Source organism: Balaenoptera acutorostrata, chromosome 1 (genome assembly GCF_949987535.1).
Source record: "Balaenoptera acutorostrata chromosome 1, mBalAcu1.1, whole genome shotgun sequence".
Lineage (NCBI taxonomy): Eukaryota > Metazoa > Chordata > Mammalia > Artiodactyla > Balaenopteridae > Balaenoptera > Balaenoptera acutorostrata.
In genome coordinates, this window is record NC_080064.1 from 165,310,507 (window position 1) to 165,319,357 (window position 8,851).

An 8,851-nucleotide genomic window follows, 5' to 3' on the forward strand; every position below is an offset into this window, starting at 1 on the left:
GAGCAGGTTGTTCCTCAGGGTCTAACTGCAGATTGCTGATCAGACAGTCGGCAGAAACATCTGCTCATTTGTACACACACACCCCCCCCAAACAACCGGGAAATGAGCCATTTGAGGTAACTATGTTCAGAAAAAAATGCCTGGACCATGTGAGAGTTTCGTACACCTCATTCCATCATCAAGATGGGACTGTCCTGCCCTGCCCTCTTTCAGGTTTGGATACCCAGCCCCACATTAATGCAGTGTCTTGCCAGCTGCCTCCAAACCACACGTGAGCAGAGGGCTAAGAACATTTCTTCCGTTTACCTCAGACCTGGTGGAAACCCTGAGCCTTCCAGTTAGGGCTGAATTCCATTTTCTTGTTTCCCCTTCTCCTGATAAAGGAGCTCTCTGGTGGCCTTTCTAGTAGGTACAGCATAACAAAAGAGGTGAAATAATAAAAACACAACTTTTCCTGTCTGAGGCCTGCTTTCTTTGGTTAGATATATTCTGGAAAGATTGCACAACAGAAGACGATTTATGTGAAAATCATATGGATTAAAGTAATCTTAATCAATAGTGCTAAGCTGACTTGATCACTCTTTTAAAATTAAGTAGCTTTAAAGGTTTTTTTTATGAAGTGTTTAAAAAGATTTTTTGGCAGGCTTCATTAACTTGTTGTCTTTAAAATGAAGAATTTGAGCTATAAGAGAACAAGACAGGGAGATGAGAGCCAGGCTCCTCCTCCTGGCTCTGTCACTTGCCAACTGTGTGACCTGGGACAGGGAGAAGTCCTTTCTAGGCCCAGCACTTGACAGTACTCCTAAGGCTCTTTCTAGCCCTCAGCATTCTGTTCTTTAAAGACTGGAGGAGGGGAAAGGGAAGCATAGTTGGATGGAAATGGAATATTTTGAAAGAAAAAAATACTTCTTTCCATTTTATAATATCATCTGGTCTCCTTCATATTACTAGACTTTTCTCCCCTAATTGAATATGCAGTTTTGAAGATCAAGAAAAGGAGGAAACATAAATACACCAGACTAATAATGAATATAACCACAGAAACAGAGGAGGTCAAAAATTGTGAGACTCCTGAGATTTTCTTTTTGTGAAATATCAATAAAATTATTGATTTCCTAGAAAAATATAATTAGCAAAATGGATTCCATAAGGCACAGAAAACTTAAACAGACTAAAACCAAAGCAAAATAACAAGAAAGCAATTTGGGATCCAAGTTCAGTTCCCCTCTAGCTGCTAAAGGCAGAGAACTTGGAGTCAGACAGCTTGGGTTCACATCCCAGCTCATCCTCTGCATGAGTTGGGTCTAGTTATTTAACCTCTCAAAGCCTCTCTTTTCTTGCCTGTAAGATGAGAGCAATAATAACTAATTCTCAGGATTAGATAGATGAATATAAATGATACCTACTTCTGTGAATGAAATAAGATGCAGTATGTGAAGCAGTTATTCTAGCTTTTGTCACATAGTAATAAGCATCCTATAAATGACAGCTATTATTATTTAGAAATTAAAAGCAGTATAAAAACTATGTACTCAAAATTTGTGTCCAGGTAGTTTTACAAATGAGTTATTTGAAATTTTTAAAGAACACAGGGCACAAAAAAAAAAAAAAAAAAAAGGAAAACTCTCCAGGCTCATCTCACTTATGAATACAGAGGTAAATACATAATATTATATCAAACGTTACTCCAGGGGAATCAGGCTCCCTGACTTCAGACTATAATACAAAGCTACAGTAATCAAAACAGTATGCTACTGGCACAAAAACAGAAATATAGATCAGCGGAACAGGATAGAAAGTCCAATAAACCCACGCACCTATGGTCACCTGATCTATGACGTAGGAGGCAAGAACGTACATGGAGAAAAGACAGTCTCTTCAATAAGTGGTGCTGGGAAAACTGGACAGCCACGTGTAAAAGAATGAAATAGAACACTCCCTAACACCATACACAAAAATAAACTCAAAATGGATTAAAGACCTAAATGTAAGGCCAGATACTATAAAACTCTTAGAGGAAAACATAGGCAGAACACTCTTTGACATAAATCGCAGCAAAATATTTTTTAATCCACCTCCTAGAGTAATGAAAATAAAAACAAAAATAAACAAATGGGACCTAATTAAACTTAAAAGCTTTTGCATAGCAAAGGAAGCCATACACAAAACGAAAAGACAAACCTGAGAATGGGAGAAAATATTTGCAAATGAAGCAACTGACAAAGGGTTAACCTCCAAAATATACAAATAGCTCATGCAGCTCAATATCAAAAAAACAAACAACCCAATCAAAAAATGGGTGGAAGATCTAAATAGACATTTCTCCAAAGAAGACATACAGATGGCCAAAAAACACATGGAAACATCACTAATTATTAGAGAAATGTAAATCAAAACTGCAATGAGGTATCACCTCACATGGGTCAGAATGGCCATCATCAAAAAATCTACCAACAATAAACACTGGAGAGGGTGTGGCAAAAGGGAACCCTTCTACACTGTTGGTGGGAGTGTAAATTGGTAGAGCCAATATGGAGAACAGTATGGAGGTTCCTTGAAAAACTAAAAATAGAACTACCATATCATCCAGCAATCCCACTTCTGGGCATATACCCAGAGAAAACCATAAGTCAAAAAGATACATGCACCCCAATGTTCACTGCAGCACTATTTACAATAGCCAGGACATGGAATCAACCTAAATGCCCATTGACAGGAATGGATAAAGAAGATGTGGTATATATATATATACACACACACACATACAATGGAATATTACTCCGCCATAAAAAAGAATGAAATAATGCCATTCTCAGTAACACGGATGGACCTAGAGATTGTCATACTGAGTGAAGAAAGTCAGGCAGAGAAAGACAAATATCATACAATATCACTTATATGTGGAATCTAAAAAACAAAATGGTACAAATAAACTTATTTACAAAACAAACAGAGTCACAGATGTAGAAAACAAACTTATGGTTACTGGTGGGGAACGGGAGGGGGCTGGGAGGGATAAACTGGGAGATTGGGATCGACACATCCACACTATTATATATAAAATAGATGACTAATAAGGACCTACTGTATAGCACAGGGAATTCTACTCAATACTCTGTCATGACCTATGTGGGGAAAGAATCTAAAAAAGAGTGGATATATGTATATGTATAACTGATTCATTTTGCTGTACAGCTGAAACTAATACAACACTGTAAATCAACTATAGTCCAATAAAAGATTTTTTAAAAATTAAAAAAAGTTACTCAAGGGATATACAGGAAATTAATTATTACAATAATAAAAACTAACGTTGAGTATTTGCCATGTGGTTTTTTATCCTCTTGCTCTACAAGAACAGACATTATTGCCATTTCCTAGATGAGGACACCAAGGCTTGGAGAGGTTGACCAATTTGCCCTGGTCCCTCCACTGGAAGAGTCAAGTTTTAAACTCAAGCCCATCTGACTCAAAAGTCTAACCCTCAATCATTACAAGGAGCTGCCTTTTATATACCATAAATACAACATGGATAAATCAAATATTTTAAATGAAGCTGGAAGTTTCTCCAACCTATAATAATAATACTGAATACTTATTGAGCATGTTCTCTGCGTACTTTCACATGTATTAATTCATCTGATTCTCACAACCACCTTAGGAGGTAGGTACTATTATTATTTCCATTTTACAGAGGACAAAACGCAGACACAGAGAAGTACGGTTGGCCAAGATAATGAGAAGAATTAATGAGGCTTTGTGCCCAGACAGGCTGGCGCTGGAGCCTCAGCTAATAACTGATGCAATGGAGCAAGGAAAAGTCAAGTTTATTCTTATTTGCAAAAGATGTGATTTTATACCTGGAAATCCCAAAAGAATCAATTGAAAAACTACTGAAATTGATGAGACTGCTCAGGAAAGTCCTGAGGGCATGATAAATATTCTAAAATTACCAGCCATTCTTTGCTGGTAATTATTGCCATTAATAGCAATAATATTGCTATTATTCTAGCAACAGCCAGTTAGAAAATGGAACTGGGGACAGGGGGAACCAGGAACCTTAGCAAACACCGCAACAGATATATCTAAGGATAATTTTAATTATAAGAATTATTTTGAAGAAAATTGTAGAAATTCACTGAGAAATCTAAAAGACTTTAACAGAAAGACATCTGATGGGTTTCAGATTGGGAAGCTAAAAGACTAAAAATAAATCACTTTGAAATTGATTTATTGGTCCAATATAATTCCAATCAAAATTAGAATGAGAATTTTCTACACCTCAAAATTATTCAAAAATTTATCTGGGGAAAAATAATAACAATCCAGAAGGGTTGAAACTTGTTTGAAAAGGAATTGTGACAAAGTGGGTTCCAGACATACCACTTTTTAAAAGTAGTGTAGACTTGTAAAATGTGACTACGTATAACACATATATTATAAAAGTGGTTCACGAAGCAGGGGGAGGAAAGGAAAGGGTTATTTAAGAAATTTTGCACACAGGATAATGAATTAGCTCCCTATAGGGAAAAAGAAAATATCTTCTATTCAGACATGATATAACAAAATAAATTCCAAAAGGATTAAGGAGGTAAATATTTTTAAATTGAGACATTAAAATTAGAAGGAAATAGAATCGTATATTTACATATTCAATAATATTTATTAAATCCCCAGATGAGAGAAAACATTCTCAGTTTATGTGCAACAGAAGAAATCACAGAGCAATACAAGAAAAATAGATTTGGTTCTAAAATATTAAAACTTAATATGTTAAAATAAAATTTAAAGGCAAACAGACAAAAGAACTAGAGAAAGTATGTGCAACACAATTTTAAAAGATTTTACGTTTTGTTTTTACAAAAATTGTTAAGAAAAATCCTAGCACTCCCCAAATGATAAATTGGTAAAAGGCGAGGAACAGACAATTCAACAAACAATTTGGAATGAGATCAAAGGTGTTATTGCAAGGTAGTTCTACCCACTGTGGATTATAAAAGTGAAAAATGGAAAACAATCTGACTGAAAAACAAAGATTAAATAAATTAGAGGGAAGGTATAGGATGGAATATTACACACTTAAAAGTATGTTCAGGAAAAATTAATCTAGGGAAGGAGTCTTCTGTGAAAAAGTACAAGACAGTCATATTTAGCTTGTACTTTATCAGTATATATATATATATATATATATATATATACACATACCTTATATATATACAGTATACAATATACAATATGATCACAACCCTGTAACAAGTAAATTTAAAAAAATGAATATTTGTAAAGAAAAAAACTCTGGGTCATTAAAATTTTTTTGTCTATTAGTTTAATAACCCCGACCCCTCAATTCACCTGATTCAGTTAATCAAATCCAGAATAATTCATTGATAATTATTTTGCATATCAAATATAAATTTTCTCATGAATATACATTTATGAAAATTAAATTGGGGAATCTATTTTCAAAAAGGGGAAATGGAAGAAAATATACCTAAATGTTAACAAAACTAGGTAGGTACTGAAATGTTCTGGATGATTTTTTCCAATCAGGAAAATATTTAAAGAGTATGGAAACAAGCCTAGAATTTCTGAGTAGCTTAAATTAGCATGAGACCAAATTTATCTACATAAACATTTTATTTACATCTAAATTCTATCTCACCATATTAATATAACATTGCGATAATCAGCTAAATGTCTGAATTTCAGTCAGTCAAATATTTATTGAGTGGTCTATGTGTGTGGTCCTGGGTGAAATACCCTGATGGCTACGAAGAAGGGGAGAATGCTACCTGAACTTCCAAGAGCTCATGTTGTACTTGGAAAATCAAGACATTAATGTGTAAAAAAAAAATCAAAAAATACAAGAGATGCCACAACAAAGCATGATGAATTGTCAGAAGGCGTGCTATCAATAGTACCTAATGTTTTAGAGGAAAAAGAGATCCCCATGCAATAGAATATTCAGAGAGGAGTCACTGAGAGGGTATTATTTGAAGAACAGGTGATGGATGGGTGGAAAGTGGGGAGCACAGCACTCCAGCTAAAGGTGTCTGCCAACCCTGGCTGTAGGGAACAGTTTTAGTGGAATTAATTGTCTTCAACAGAGTTCACTATAGATTTGACCACATGGGAATAAGATGATATGGGAGAAAGCTGAGTATGCTGCCAGGCAACCTCACAAGTAAGGGCAGGAAAATGGTGAGGAACAGGGACTTAGTGGCCAGGTGAACTGGGCTGGGGATTCCAGCTCTGGCCTTCCTAGCTCTGACTTGCTTTCTCTTGTCAGGCCCCAGTGTTTTATGGGAAAAATGAGGACGTCACCTGTTTCATTTTTTTAACTCACACATGTTTTGTGCTTACTGTATGCCAGCATCATGCAAAACATTTTGCATAAATTATCTCATTTAAGCCTCAAAATAACAACCTTATGAGGTAGATAATATCACTGTCCCCATTTTACATATGAGAAAACCAGGCTCTAATCCGCCATGCAGGAGAAAGAATTCAAACCCAGGCTGTTTGGAGCGAGAGCCATCGCCACACTGCATGTAGTATTTAAGAAGCTTAGTCGAGTGCCTGGCATATATAGGTACACAACAGGGGTGATCCTCAGACCAGAACAGAATGTTCAACCCCAAATTGGCTTACCTATATAAATGCACCTATTTCCACAGGGGCTCACACATGATTTTCAGGTGGGAGGTATAAGCAACCCAGTAAACAAAGCTATATGGTCCTGGGAGGTCCTTGGTCCTAAACAGTCCCTGCTCCTATGACTGTCACCATGTCCATGCACCAGGAGACAGAGAAGGTCCAAGTACCTAGCTGTGAAAAGGGAGGAAATCGCGTCTGACAAACACCACGGAGAAGAGGACGACAGAGGGTTAGGGCGTCACTTCTGTCCTGGGTATCAGAGAAATTGTCTCTGGATTTCCTTCAGCTCTGGTCACCATTGCAGGGGCCTCACCCCAGGCAGTTGGGACGCATCTGGACTATAAAATGAGAACCCGGATCAACATTCCAGCTCGGCAACTTTCTAAACTCAACCACCTTGGACACCTTGCTTCCTCTCTCTGAGTCTCAGTTTCCCTGTCTAGAAACTGAAAGGGGTGAGATAAATAGATTTAGTTCTGACATTTTGTTGTTCTAGAATTCCATGAGTCTAAAATGACATAAAGGATAAGACTCAAATTAACCAGAAATAGCAACTTTGAATCTCAACCAGCTAAGCCACACCTCCAGTCACACGGATTTATAGGTGCAGGCACAGCCAATTTTTAGGAGGAAATTAAGTCATCCAAAATTTCTAACTAGTAATTTGACGGAAAGCATTTTTGCAAGAAAGTACTTGAGATGAATGCAACTTGGTGATTTGGGGGAAAGCATTTTTACAATTACTTGAGATGAATGAAACTTAGTACGGAGACTAAATCAGCAAGACAAAGAATTGCAAGCAACTTCAGGAGTCATTTTGCTAGTTCTGCAAAGCTCCAGGTGAATTGGAGGGGCCAACTAAATTTTATAGAATTGACCAACTAAATTTTAGAGAAACTAAACACCTTCTACAGATTATGCTCAGTTTGTGAGCGCTTTGGTGGCTGGGACCATGTCTAGTCCATACTTTAGCTCCACAATTCCTGGCACAATATTTAGAGACGATGTGTGGGGAAAAGCACTTTGTAACATTCTGCACTCATTGCAGTTCAATCAGTTTGCATGTAATAAACACTGTTTAAGCTTGGTGGGGGGCACTTGATGTCCCTGAGTCTCAATTTCCTCCTGTTAATCAGAAAGCCGAAGGCCTCCCTCACAGAATTTGTCAAGAGGGGTAAGTGAGACCATGGAACTTTCCAGCACTGTTCCTGCCTCACTACTGGGTCTCAGGGCCATGGGCATGTCTCCTGTACAGTCCAGTAGGACCTCATGCTCAGAAGGGCCCCATGATGGGTTTAGTGCTCTGCTGTTGCCATCTTTAAATTCTTAATAATTTTTAAAAAGGGGCCCAAGATGGGTTTCCCTGGTGGCGCAGTGGTTGAGAGTCCGCCTGCCAATGCAGGGGACACGGGTTCGAGCCCTGGTCTGGGAAGATCCCACGTGCCGTGGAGCAACTGGGCCCGTGTGCCACAACTGCTGAGTCTGTGCGTCTGGAGCCTGTGCTCCGCAGCGGGAGAGGCCGCGATAGTGAGAGGCCTGCGCACCGCGATGAAGAGTGGCCCCTGCTTGCCGCAACTAGAGAAGGCCCTCGCACAGAAACGGAAGACCCAACACAGCCAAAAACAAATAAATTAATTAATCAAGAATGCAAATGACCCAAGGATCAGGTGTTTCAATTTAAAAAAAAAAAAAGTCAGGTTTATGGATATATAAGTTACATACAGTAAAAAATTCACCATTTAAAAAAAATTATCTGGCTTTATTTAGCATACCAATATATATAAAAAAAAGGGGGGGGGGGTCCAAGATGTTCATTTGCACTGGGCCCTGCTGATTACGCAGCTGATCCTACTCAAGGCATTGTATTGAGTAGGGCTGCCGAAGCCCACACAAGGTCAGTGCACCGAACAAGAGCAGAGTCGACCAATAACCAAATCTTCCTTGAGTGCCTGGTCTACACTTCTGAGCTCCCAGGCTGCAGGGACCATGGAGAGAAGCCTGCTCTAAGAACACTCTTCTATGCTAAAGTATTCTAGAAGAGTTTTCTGTCACTGACTTCAGTCAAGTCACTCAACACCTCTGTGCCTCAGTTTCCTCAATCATAAAGAGAAGTTATGAACAGCAACTATATTTTCAGAGTTGTTGTGAGGATTAAATGAATTAATCTACGTGATGCTCTTAACAGTTCCTGGGA